We start from the raw sequence: 14,720 nt of genomic DNA on the forward strand, positions 1-14,720 counted from the left end.
AGGAGGCTTTAATGTTATTTCTATAGAGGTGCGCGGGAGAGGTTTGGGGTCCTTTCTTGAGGTAGAAAGCATTAAACATTGGAGGCATTTCTAACATAATGCTGAGCTTTTTCGGTCCATTTTTTGGTAGTGATAAATGGCGGCCTGTGGCATTTTGGACAGAGGAGCGTTGCTATAGGCAATTTAAGGGTGGGAAAAAAAATAGATATGCCAAAAACCATATTATGGTTAATGTTCGACCTGCCTATTTATTCATTTTATTGGATTTGTGTAAGGCAACAACTAGAGGTGGGGGAGCCAGAGCCGATTCGGTCCTGGTTAGAGCCAGAGGGGGCGGCCTTATCCTGGGGGGGCACCTGCATTATCTTAGTCAGCACTGCAGGTGGAGTTTTTTTTTATAAGAGGTGTGTTAATATTTTTCCTTAATGAAGGCTTGTGACAGAGTTGCGAGGGAACCTCCCCAGAGAATTTTATTGAAAATAGTGGGTTAAGATGGTGCATTTGTATAGCACCCTTTTTGTGAAAAATAGGTTAAAAGTCTGATTTAAAATCTGTTTCGTAGAATAAATCATGAAAATATCCAATATTTGGGTGCCATTTTCACCAACAATACAGAGGAACATTCAACACTATTTTCATGAAGCAAGTTCCTACAATATATGTCAGCTTTGCCACTGTTAAACGTTTGTGATATATGTCAATACTGACACTGTTAGAGCTCATGTTCATGATGCCTCAGTCCACAATATATGCTATCCTAGCCCGGCTGGCTATGCTTAAATATATGACAGCATTGCCATTATAAAATACTTTCATGAGGGCCCACAATTCATGCCATTGCTGCCACGGTGAAGCAAAGGCTCATGATGCTTGTGCCTACAAAATATGCCAGCATTTCCGTTAAAACATGTTTTCATGCCCGTGTGAATTGATGTCTGCATTGCTGTGTCAATGATACTGCATGAAACAGTGGAGTGATTCATGTAAAAAGAGGCAACTGTCTTTCTCTTAAGTAACAGACTGTAGTTGAGGGCTTTGCAATTTTTTACACACATATTCCATGAACATTTGTCAAACATTACATGTGCATTTGGTCAGCATTACATGTTTAAATGGTAAATTACTTGCAGGCATATTTGAAAGACCCAGAATGGTCATATAACTGTAGGAAAGATTTAACACATTTGTTACATTACATGGTATGTGACCCTTGTACAGGACTCAACCGCCACTGCTATGGGTCTGAAGTGCTCCAGGCCATTGGGGGGCTCTGAAGACCCCAAACCAAACACACAAAACAGAACATTGCACCACAGAAGGACTCTACATGACAAAACATTGACAACAGCATTAAACTTGAAACCTTTGGCACCGATGACCATCAACTAAAATGCCATAACCAGCACCTCTATGTGTTGGTTGTGATGTTCAAGCTGCGACACCAGCCAATATGTGGTATCAGGGCACCTGAGTAAACGTAACCCCCCCTTTTCTTTTAACTATTCTGTGGAAAGGGGAATACACATTCTATGGTGTTTTTGTGTATTGTTCATGCCCTACTCAAATTAATCTGGGGCCAAGACACACTGTGTGAGTGGCGGTTTGCTGAGTTGTTTAGATTTTGTGATGTTAGGGGGACCACTGAGTCTTCAGTAGCTTCCTACAATCTAATGTGTGTTTTTTTGGAATTCTTTCGAAGGTCATTTTCTGGCGGCTGGGGACTTTCCGAATAGGCTCAACCCACTGATTAGGAATTAAAAAAGTGATATCAGAAAGTTGAGATTGTGAAGGCATCAGAAAGTAGAGACAGACAACTGAGGAACGTTTCAAGTTTAAATGTTTTATTTTATCACCATCATAGATAGTACATATGCATGTAAAAACAGTACAATCAAAACAAATTTACCATAGAATCTAGCAAACTTAATATAACAACAATACTTGTAAAGTAATGTTTGCAAAATGTATGCTAAAAGAAAGAGAAAAAAGAGAAACAAGAAAATATATTTATAACCCTAAAAATGTACTATAATAAACCCCAGATCACATTCAGGGAGACAATGAGTTATACTCCAAAGTATTTCCCGAAGTGTTATTTGGAACAATGTTTTAACACACATCAACACTTTTTGGGGGGTCCGCCTTTTTCAGAGTGGAGTCTGGTGCTTACTCTGGTGCCAATTAATGGATGACCTCAAAAACTCACAGAAGATTCCTCATATCATATGTGGGCTTCTGTCCTTAGGTGTGGGGTGCATGGAACTCCTGCCCATTTCTAAGTTAGCTATTTTTGTTTCAGAGGAGCTTGGGGCCACATTTCGGAGAGGAACTATGTTATCTTCTTTTATTGACCTTCATAAGAAGTGTGTGGGCCCCGAGTTGCAAATCACTCGTTGATGGTTCACGAAACAAACAAGGTGTTCATAAAAGATGATTAAAAACAATGAACTTCATCCATAGTACAATGTTTTTATGGTCTAGTTCACGGGGTATCCCTGGTTGATTTCTGAGATATCCTTAGTTAAAAGGTGGTTGATCGGTTTCGATGATGGCTAGTTATCATGTTCTTCAGGACCATACTTTTTGTTTGTCTCGGGGAGATCAAATGTGGTTGGGGGGCACCTGACCCGTCTACCTAAGAGAGAGAGAAAACCAATTTGGATTTTGGCTTTGTGGTCAATATAATTTCTTTTTTCTTAATTAAATAAGGGAAAGCTTTTTTACTTAAAACAGATAAATTGATAAACATTATGATTGTTGCACAGTCTGGTCATTCTAGCTATTGTGGACTCTTTAAATGGCATTAATTACAGGTGGTTACCTTCTAAGCAGCTCTGGCGTATGTAAGCTGTTGGCCGGGTTTCTCAGGCTGTGATGGTGTGTCTCTCGGGTCCTGTAAGCTAACATCAAATGGGGCATGGGTCAGGAAAATGCCTTTCTGTGCTTTTTTCAAACCCTGTCATTAAATATTCGTCCAACAGAGTACATATGTGAAACAGCATTGCAACCAGATTATACAGTCGGTCCAACGGGGCATCATATCAACTGTACATCACTCATGCAGTACATGATTAAAGTAACAATTAACCATAAGTGTCCAAGAACAGACCGCAAAGGTCATTGAATTTGTCACATTCATCTTTATACTTTAAAAAAGCTTTTTCATACGTTCACAGAGTAAGCACATTTTCCACCCAATCAACGATGTTGAAGCTGTTGGTGGATTTCCATGCACACAAGATCATTCTTTTTGCAAGCATGCAGCCTCTTAATACCCATATTTTCTTTGAAAACAATAGGTCTCTCAAGGGGGTGACATTCCCGAGAATCAGAAGTGTGGCCATTCTCAGGATCAAACAATGGAGTACCAGACCCATCCGCTCACAAACTTCTTCCCAGAAAGCTCTAGTTTTCACAAAAAACCAGTAGGTGACTCAGAGTGCCCACTGATTGGTTACACTTCCAACACCTGTCACTATCTGAGAGTCCTCTTTTAAACATTGTTTCTGGCGACCAGTATGATGTAAACAGCAGCTTGTTTTTCGTAGCTCTTAGCCCCCAGTCCATGCTCGAGATCCGGACATTGTTGCAACATCTCTGCCAGCACTCAGGAATAACCTCTTCATTCAATTCGTCGGTCCAGATGGCTGCACGTTCAGAGAGCCCCTTCCTTTTTGATGCAAGGATGTTATACACTGGGGTAGCTGGATGATTTGCTCAGGCACAAAGTTCCAATGTAAGCCAGGCTGTCTTATGGTAGAAGGAAAACATCTTTTCTCAAATGAAGTAGAGTACATATCACGTAGTAATACGAGAGCACTTTCTGGCAATAGATAGAATTCTCAGTGAGACCATCTATTCGAAGCGATTTGTTGTTTTGTAGACCCAGGATTGCTCCTTGGATGTCTTCCACAGTGATTGAAGTCTCTAGCGATGCTGCGAGGTCCTCTGGCAACCTTGCAACTTAAATCCGGCCAAAAAAAGAGACAATAGACGCTGAGTCATTGCTTGACTCTGATTCATATAAGAGTTCATAGAATTCTTTGAATCTACTGCTAATGGTTTTGTGTCTTAGCAACAGATTGTCGGTGCTATCCCTCATTGCCGCAATCGTCCTCCCACTTTCTGCTAATTACGATCTGTACACTAGTAGCCTCCCGGCCTTTTCTTCGTTCTCAAAGTAATTTAATTTTTTTCGGAACAATGCATATTCTGCTTTATCGGAAATTATCTTGTTCAGTTCAAATTTCTTTTTTCTCAGTTCAACACGTATAGACGGCTCTTTGATACTAGCATAACATCGCTCAAGACGCTTTGATTCCTTAGCGAGCTGTTTCATCTCTTTCTCTTTATCTCTCCTGAATCGACCAGTCTTTGCCATCAGCTATCCACGTATGTAACACTTCAGGGCTTGCCAGACAGAGAAAATAGAGACTTCTTCCGTTTTGTTTATCTCAATGAAATTATCAATTTCTTTTGCGACTTCTTCTTTCCGTTGCTCATTGTGTAATACAGAGGTATTCGTTCACCACAGAACAGTTTTAGACAAAGTGTATTGCAAAGACAGATGCATTGACACTGGTGCATGATCAGTGATCCTAATGAGTCCAATATCTGTATCATAGCAACTCGGTGTCACGCATCCGGAAGTTTGGAAGAAATCAATTCTAGAATAAACATCGTGACTTGCGGAGTGAAAGCTGTAATCCCTCTCTCTGGGATGTTCCAGTCGCCATATGCGTGATAAACAGAATTCGTCAACCAAGTTGTCCGTTGCCAACCGGCTCTGCCTTGGTAATTTACTCCTTGCCCCATTGGAGCGATCCAGCATTGGGTCCATCACCAAATTAAAATCACCCCCTAGAATGACAGAGCGCACTTCGCTGTTTTGGATGTGTTATGCCAGTGTATGGAAAAAGCTAGGGTCTATGGAGGTAGGAGCTTAGATACAGCAGAGCAGTGTTATGCTATCCTGGATTTTGACCTTCACAGATATAATCCTACCTTCTGTACCTGCATTGCTTGCGAGTATCTGAAGAGGCATGTTGCTCTTATACAGTATAGAGACACCCCTTTCACTTGCTGTAAAAGTTGAGAAGTACGTTTGCCCCACCCACCCACGCTTGGGTTTGCTAGCTTCTGCATCATCAGGGTGGGTTTCTTGGAGCATGGCTATCTCACAGGACATTGATTTCAAACATGACAACACCTTAGTATGTTCAACAGGGTTTTTTAACCCATTAACATTCCATGAGATGAGCGTCAAATGGTCCATCTTTGTTGAGTCCAATGAATGCATGCTTATAACAACAGCTAGAAAACAATAAAACACTCACAAAAAAAAGATTAAAAAAAAAATGAGTTAAAAAAAACCGTGCCCAAACCTAACTAGGGTATGGGCAAAAAGAGGAAAAACCTGTTATCAGACCCAAATGGATGGATCACCCGGGAGCAGAGCAAAATGTTAAAATGCAGAAACAGGTAGAGTATTAGAAAAAGCATTTAAAACATGTGCCCTCCACACCATAGTTCTCACATCCCAATACAATGGCAGGGTTTCATAGATTAGAAGCATAGGGGTCATTCATGATATGGGTACAGCAATTCCAACCAACATTGACCTCCACTGAGTACCGCACACTTGTTTAACATATATAAACCCTATCCATCACCCCAACACTCTAATAAACATTAAATATAAGACTAACTATATTTATAGCATCCAAATAAATTCCTATCCTCATTCAAACACTGACCCTTACAACAATTTACTGAAGTTTGATTCCCTAAAATAGTTAATAAAGTCATGAAGGAATCCTTGGCATAACTAATATAACCTCACAATGCCATAGGCAAAGAAACACATATGTCAACTGAAGATAACTACAAGTATCTAATCCCTTACATACATTTACCAAACCAGACACAAACAATGTTTGGGCTACACGCTTTATTAAAAACGTCAATGAGGATGGGATAAGGCCTATCTTGCCCTAAACTAAGGTGGAATGTCCCTGCCTAACTGAAACTAATGTTAGTCTGTGTCAGGAAGTTCAAAGTAAATGTCATTCTGTGTCCAAAACCTATACTTGCCTTCACGTGTATATGTTCAAACTGTGCACGAATGTCAGCATCAAAAGGAAAAGAATTCAAACAAAAGTTCAGAGCTTCTTCCAACTCTTGGTCGGAAAAGGGGTTCTCCCTTCCCCAGGATTCCAAACAGTTCATTTTCAATCACGAGGGGTTCCCTTCCCCAAGCTTTCACGTCTCTCACTGTTTTCACAAGAACACGATTCCTCAGGATGATTCTTTTTGGCTTTCAGACTCTTTGTGTCTTTCATCAATATCTTAAAGTTAAACTTTGTATGTTCACAATGTACCGTCTTCTCTTTAGTTAATCATAAACCTATACACGAGTCAAGTGGCTTCTCTTTAGTTGGGTGAAGTCTATCTAGCACAGTTGACAGATCACACGGTCCACCCATTGCCGGTCACGCAACCAGCACACCTGTTTGGCTTCTTTTCCACAATGACAGCACCACTGCTTCAGCTCAACAGTGGTGTTGGACTTTTATTCTTGCAGTCCATGCCAACACTTGTTTTGCCACCATTCACTGGACTATCAACCTTCTCATAGTTTTTCCACAGTTTCAACATTCCTCTTGGACAGTTCCTATTTTCCTTCTGGCTCTTGCCAATGCTTGCTTTTTCTCAGCTTCTTTAATTCACAGTTCTTTATGTTCATTACCAATGCTTGCCTTCTATAGTTTCCATTCTGGTCAAATTCACTCATTATTACATTGCTTTGATTCGGTCTTCAAACCTTCATCTCATTCCCATCAACACAACATAACTCCCAGTTCACTCTCCTGCTGGGAACGTGTCCCCTGCTCATGGGCTTCTTATTCAATATAAAGTTTGCTGCTTTTCTGGCACTTCCGCGGCCTTCTCAATTTTAATACAGTTCGATAATCACAAACCGCTCCATTCATCAACCTTCACAACCTTTTTGTAGTCATCAAACATCTGTGTTTTACATTTGGAGTGGCAAAGCCATTGCCTCTCACTCACTCGCCAGTGCTCCGGCCTTCCTTCACAACACGGTTCACACCACAGTGTCCTGGAGTCATGCCGCCTCACTTAACCTACTGGGTACACTGTCTTCGGGTGCCCTTCTCCACTTAGGGCGGACCTTCTTGGCTGCCTCTGTTCCTGGCTCAGCAAGCCCCTCAAGCCTGGCCCTGCCACTGGAAATCTTCTAAAAATGCCAGCCGCACTCTGTTTGCAGTGCAACAACTCTGCAGCACTGCGTCTCTCTGCCTTCACATCCGGCGTCTCTGTCTGCAAGTTTTCCACAGGCAACCTTGCAGGTGATCACCAAGGCACTTCCCCAGAGAGTTCCATTAGCCTCATTTGAGAGAGCCATTTATACCTCCCCTTGTGCTTCAGGTGAAGGCCATTCTCACTGATTTCACAACGGTCTTGGTAATCGGCATCCCTCTTCCTTGTCCCAGTACCATAGTGGTGTTTGTAAATGTCTGAGTTAATAAAGGATTTATGTGTGTTTCTATGGGTTCTCTTCCTCGTCTCTCTACCATAGTGATATGCACTAGGAGATGGTTTTCTAACACAATATGGAAGGGATTAGTAATATCCCATAAATGCTTGAGGGACATTTAATTCCTTATGGAAAGGAAATGGGGAATACTGCATCCCACCCAAAGGTGCCTCATCCCCACTCGGCAAGTCTCCTCCTCCGAGGTGATCTTCCCTCGCATATCCACCCCCAGTGTTAGGATCTAAAAGCGACCGTCTTAAAGAAAATATTTGGTAAAATCTGTACTTGATTAATGACAGGATGTCTCAAACACGATTGTGTGTTAGATGGTGAACAGTTTTATGAAATGTGTGCTTGGACCTGAAGTCAATTAAGTCTACTACACCATTTTGGTGTTTAGATTCTTTGTAAGTGCACCTGTTATAAAGAGGTACACCTTATAATTGTGCATTCAACAAAAAACAAGATCACCTTCAGGTTTCGACAACACCCATGACCTGATCTTGGGAGTATAGAGGGCTGAGTCTGGTATCGAACCCATGACACAGACAAAGACATTGCCCTCGGCCCATGGTGAAGGTGTCATGCTTGAGATATCACCCTGGATCCCTTAGGGCATCAACATAGCAAGCAAAGGGACACATACACAATATGTCGGGAACATCAGTAACGACATCCCTTAGAGAAATCCCAGTGACAACAAGAGCCCTTACATGTCAATCCATTTTGGGGAATTGACTATGTAAAGAATCACGAAAGATAGTCACTAGGCCTACAGGTAAGCAGTGTACTGGTAAAACGCACTCACTAAAGGCAGGCAAGGGCTCCCAGTAAACAAATACTGAGTACAAATAATCACTGCACAAAACAGGAAACAACATGCATAGTGGAGCCTGCCACCTGCTGGGACTCACACATCTGCAGTGATATGTTACCAGTAGAGCAAGGGCATAGGAAGGAGTTCTACTATTACTAATGCTGATCTGGGGAGGAACTGTAAGGCACAAGTGGCGATTTAAATGCCTGTCAAGACGGAATGTAGTATGAATTACAATACGATATCAATTGTAGGGTTAAAATATATGTTCACTCGCCTAAAAATACTCCACAGTGACTGGGAATTAAATTCTTACTCCCTGAAAAATACTTTTAACCCCACTTTCATAAAATAGGTTAAGTAAAATATGCCAGATGAAATGTTATCTGGAGGCAGTTCAGCCTTGCAGTGTTGCATACATACATGCTTTGCCCTGGAATGATATGATATGATAGGTTATTAATAACAAGCTTAATACCCAGAGGTTTCTAAGCACGTACCCGGGGATCAAACCTGTGTTTGCTCTGTGTTGTCTTGCTTCCAAGGCAATCATGTTGCCCTTGAGCTATCCTCACGAAACTAGGTGCTCCGCCGTACCTCACCTGCATCTTACTAGCGTTTGGCAAATGGTCTGAGCATGTTTATACACTTAAATTCAGGGAGATGAATGGATGAATGAATGGTGCCTGTGTGATAATATAGTGGCTGGATGTCACCACCCTGTGCAATGATAAAAAGAATCGTTCAGATGTTACAGGCAACCAGCATGATTTAACATTATGATACCTTTCTTTCCTGCCCCCCTCCCATTCCCTCTCTTGTGTGCCCTCCTCCCTTCGCTGGTTACTCCTTCCCTTCTCTGCTACCTCCTCTCCTGTCCTGGTACCCTCGTTCACTCCTTTCCCCCAGTCCTTCTCTTCTGTGCCCTCTTCCCCTCGCTGGTTACTCCTTCCCTTCTCTGCTATCCCCTCTCCTGTCCTGGTACCCTCGTTCACTCCTTTCCCCCAGTCCTTCTCTTCTGTGCCCTCCTCCCCTCGCTGGTTTCTCCTTCCCTTCTTTGCTACCTCCTCTCCTGTCCTGGTACCCTCGTTCACTCCTTTCCCCCAGTCCTTCTCTTCTGTGCCCTCCTCACCTTTATGGTTACTCCTTCCCTTCTCTGCTATCCCCTCTCCTGTCCTGGTACTCTCGTTCACTCCTTTCCCCCAGTCCTTCTCTTCTGTGCCCTCCTCCCCTCGCTGGTTACTCCTTCCCTTCTTTGCTATCCCCTCTCCTGGTACCCCATTCATTTCCCCCAACCCCCGGTTCATTTCCATTGTTCTGCCTACCGCTCATCATTTCTTCTCTTGTTACCCCCCCCCCCACACCCCCTATCACGCTGTCCCTTGCTTCCCGCTTCTTACATCAAACATTAGATACCATACCCCACTCTCATAGGGCATAACATTATGGAACAGATTAGGTCACATACCCTAAGATATCATGTCATAGCATTAACTTAGTATCATGCCGTCACATACCATACACACACAGCTGCACCATTCACACAAAGGTTTGCACACAAACATGTGCATCCACAACAGGCACACTCTTTTTTTGCCTCTTGGATGGAGTGATGATGCCGGCCCCTCTCTCCTCGGTCTGATGTCTCCCCATGGCTGCTCCCCAGGGCGGTGGAGGGTGCACCAGCAGGGGGTCGGCCGGGGTCGGAGGGTAACAATCCAGCAGGCCTGCCAAGGAAGCTCAGCCTGTGCTGGCGCGGGCACGCACGTCTGGGGCACGCAGCCCAGAGCGCTGGCCACACTGGCACTCACCAGGTTCAGAAAGCAGAGGTGGTCTGAGGACAGCGCAGCCCCGGAATTCAGGGTGGGGAATCGGACAGAAAAGTAAACACGCAGGTCACCTGACATTCTGTTACAGGTCTGTGTCCTCGAGTATTTTCAAACGGTAATCTCCAGAGAGGGCGACCACTCACCTTGCCCCCACCCTAGCCCCACCACTGCATGTGTGGTCTCAAACCTGCGAAACTGCAAACTGTGCAAGCAGAAAACCTGGCTTCTACACTTGAGCAAACTATGCAATCCCGGGCAAATCTTGCTACTTGTATTGCTCATGTTTGCTTTTTCTGTCACAGTTGGGGGTGACACAAAATTGAGTCTGTACTCAGGGATGTCATTTTACCAAAAGGCCTGGGGTAGCAGAAGTGACATCACACGACTCTTGACCTCTGATGACATCACAGGAAGCAATGTCATCTGACCCCGCCCCCAAGTGACATAACAAGACCTTCAGATGCATCCAACACCAGTGTTTGCACCCAGAACATTCAAACACACACTATCACATCCCTACTCATTCACTCACCAGTCACTCACTCATACACCTTCTCTTACATCCACTGGCACACACACACCTAGAACATTCAAACACACACTATCACATCCCTACTCATTCACTCACCAGTCACTCACTCATACACCTTCTCTTACATCCACTGGCACACACACACCTAGAACATTCAAACACACACTATCACATCCCTACTCATTCACTCACCAGTCACTCACTCATACACCTTCTCTTACATCCACTGGCACACACACACCCAGAACATCCAAACACACACACTATCACATCCCTACTCATTCACTCACCAGTCACTCACTCATACACCTTCTCTCACATCCACTCTCACTGCATTCCCCACACACACACACCCACCCAGGACATTCAAACACACACTATCACATTCCTACTCACTCACCCACCAGTCACTCACTCATACACCTTCTCTTACATCCACTGGCACACACACACCTAGAACATTCAAACACACACTATCACATCCCTACTCATTCACCCACCAGTCACTCACTCATACACCTTCTCTTACATCCACAGGCACACACACACCCAGAACATTCAAACACACACTATCACATCCCCACTCATTCACCCACCAGTCACTCACTCATACACCTTCTCTTACATCCACTGGCACACACACACCTAGAACATTCAAACACACACTATCACATCCCTACTCATTCACCCACCAGTCACTCACTCATACACCTTCTCTTACATCCACTGGCACACACACACCTAGAACATTCAAACACACACTATCACATCCCTACTCATTCACCCACCAGTCACTCACTCACACACCTTCTCTTACATCCACTGGCACACACACACCTAGAACATTCAAACACACACTATCACATTCCTACTCATTCACCCACCAGTCACTCACTCATACACCTTCTCTTACATCCACTGGCACACACACACCCAGAACATCCAAACACACACACTATCACATTCCTACTCACTCACCCACCAGTCACTCACTAATACACCTTCTCTCACATCCACTCTCACTGCATTCACCACACAGGCACACACCCACCCAGGACATTCAAACACACACTATCACATTCCTACTCACTCACCCACCAGTCACTCACTCATACACCTTCTCTTACACCCACTGCATTCACCACACAGGCACACACACACACACAAACTACCACATTTATTCTCATTCACCCAACACACACTGACCCATAGCACATACATACATCTGACATGCACTTTACACATTCAAAATGCACATCACATTTGATTTTTAAAAAGCTTTCTTACCTGTTTTTCCAGCTTCGGTCATCCCACCGCAGCACCCTCTTCTCCTTTGTGCTGCTCACAAACAGTAACCAGGAAGCTGGGAGAGCATCCTGGTTCCTGTAGATGAGCTGAGAGGAAGCCGGAGGAGAAGGGGTTGGAACTGACTTGGTATGTGACACGTGCCACATGTCATTGCCAGCTCACCCTACTGAACGCTTCCTTCTCACACTGCAAGCCCCGGCCCAGCCTTTGCCCTTATGGGTGAGGACTGGAACTGGGGCCCCCAGACCTAGTTTGACAGGGCCCCGCTACTCCAGTGCCACTGAGCTTCCGTTTTAAAAAGATTTATATATATATATCAGTGAAAAACCTTTGTTAAAAGGACATTATGGTTAAGTTGCACCAATAAAAACCTAACAAATTCAGTGGAAAAACTTTGCTTAAGCGATATTATGGTTACAAGTAAACTTGAATAAAAACTGAAATTCGCCGGTTATGATAAGGTAAGCAACCATAACTTGTACCACCACCGTTCATCGAGGGTGACAGTGCTGTGCTGTGCATGTACTGTGACACACCGCTCTGTAGGGGGGAGCAGTTTCTGAGTGCTTTCGATGCTGCGGTCAAGAAGCAAGAGAAACACTGTCTCCTACCTGATTCAGGCCCACCCAACATCTTCCTCTCGCCACCTGCCCCTTCCTCCCTGTGGTTGGTACCTCTTCCCTCTCTTCCTTCCCCTCCCTTACCTCTCCTGTGAAAAAAAAAACAATGAATACAACAAATACAAAAAAAGGTTCTTTTCAGAGCCACCTTTCATAATTGACAAATAGAAGCACCCAAAAAAAGTTACAGGCCCCTATGCAGCCTGTGGAGTTCGCAAACAGCGCAGTAGTCAGTGGATACCAGATAATGTGTGGTGGTGGCATCAAAATCATTTAACTCTTTTGCGTGAAAAAGTGGTGGCTCTGAAAATAACCTTTTTGTATTTTTGTGTTTTTAAAAGTTTTTTTTCAATTTTTAAATTAAACTAAGCAAGATTCTACAGGAGGCTTTAATGTTATTTCTATAGAGGTGCGCGGGAGAGGTTTGGGGTCCTTTCTTGAGGTAGAAAGCATTAAACATTGGAGGCATTTCAAACATAATGCAGAGCTTTTTCGGTCCATTTTTTGGTAGTGATAAATGGCGGCCTGTGGCATTTTGGACAGAGGAGCGTTGCTATAGGCAATTTAAGGGTGGGAAAAAAAATAGATATGCCAAAAACCATATTATGGTTAATGTTCGACCTGCCTATTCATTCATTTTATTGGATTTGTGTAAGGCAACAATTAGAGGTGGGGGAGCCAGAGCCGATTCGGTCCTGGTTAGAGCAAGAGGGGGCGGCCTTATCCTGGGGGGGCACCTGCATTATCTTAGTCAGCACTGCAGGTGGAGTTTTTTTTATAAGAGGTGTGTTAATATTTTTCCTTAATGAAGGCTTGTGACAGATTTGCGAGGGAACCTCCCCAGAGAATTTTATTGAAAATAGTGGGTTAAGATGGTGCATTTGTATAGCACCCTTTTTGTGAAAAATAGGTTAAAAGTCTGATTTAAAATCTGTTTCGTAGAATAAATCATGAAAATATCCAATATTTGGGTGCCATTTTCACCAACAATACAGAGGAACATTCAACACTATTTTCATGAAGCAAGTTCCTACAATATATGTCAGCTTTGCCACTGTTAAACGTTTGTGATATATGTCAATACTGACACTGTTAGAGCTCATGTTCATGATGCCTCAGTCCGCAATATATGCTATCCGAGCCCGGCTGGCTATGCTTAAATATATGGCAGCATTGCCATTATAAAATACTTTCATGAGGGCCCACAATTCATGCCATTGCTGCCACGGTGAAGCAAAGGCTCATGATGCTTATGCCTACAAAATATGCCAGCATTTCCGTTAAAACATGTTTTCATGCCCGTGTGAATTGATGTCTGCATTGCTGTGTCAATGATACTGCATGAAACAGTGGAGTGATTCATGTAAAAAGAGGAAACTGCCTTTCTCTTGATCAACTGACTGCAGTTGAAGGCTTTGCAATTGTTTACACACATATTGCATGAACATTTGGCAAACATTACATGTGTATTTGGTCAGCATTACATGTTTAAATGGTAAATTAATTTCAGGCATATTTAAAAGGCCGACTGTGGGAAAAATGTACTACATTTGTTACATTACATGGTATGTGACCCTTGTGCAGGACTCAACTGCCACTGCTATGGGTCTGAAGTGCTCCAGGCCATTGGGGGGCTCTGAAGACCCCAAACCAAACACACAAAACAGAACATTGCACCACAGAAGGACTCTACATGACAAAACATTGACAACAGCATTAAACCTGAAACCTTTGGCACCGATGACCAGAACTAAAATGCCATAACCAGCACCTCTATGTGTTGGTTGTGATGTTCAAGCTGCGACACCAGCCAATATGTGGTATCAGGGCACCTGAGTAAACGTAACCCCCCCTTTTCTTTTAACTATTCTGTGGAAAGGGGAATACACATTCTATGGTGTTTTTGTGTATTGTTCATGCCCTACTCAAATTAATCTGGGGCCAAGACACATTGTGTGAGTGGCGGTTTGCTGAGTTGTTTAGATTTTGTGATGTTAGGGGGACCACTGAGTCTTCAGTAGCTTCCTACAATCTAATGTGTGTTTTTTTGGAATTC

The sequence above is a fragment of the Ambystoma mexicanum genome, chromosome 5q (genome assembly GCF_040938575.1).
Source record: "Ambystoma mexicanum isolate Mex_15411 chromosome 5q, UKY_AmexF1_1, whole genome shotgun sequence".
NCBI classification, from domain to species: Eukaryota; Metazoa; Chordata; class Amphibia; order Caudata; family Ambystomatidae; genus Ambystoma; species Ambystoma mexicanum.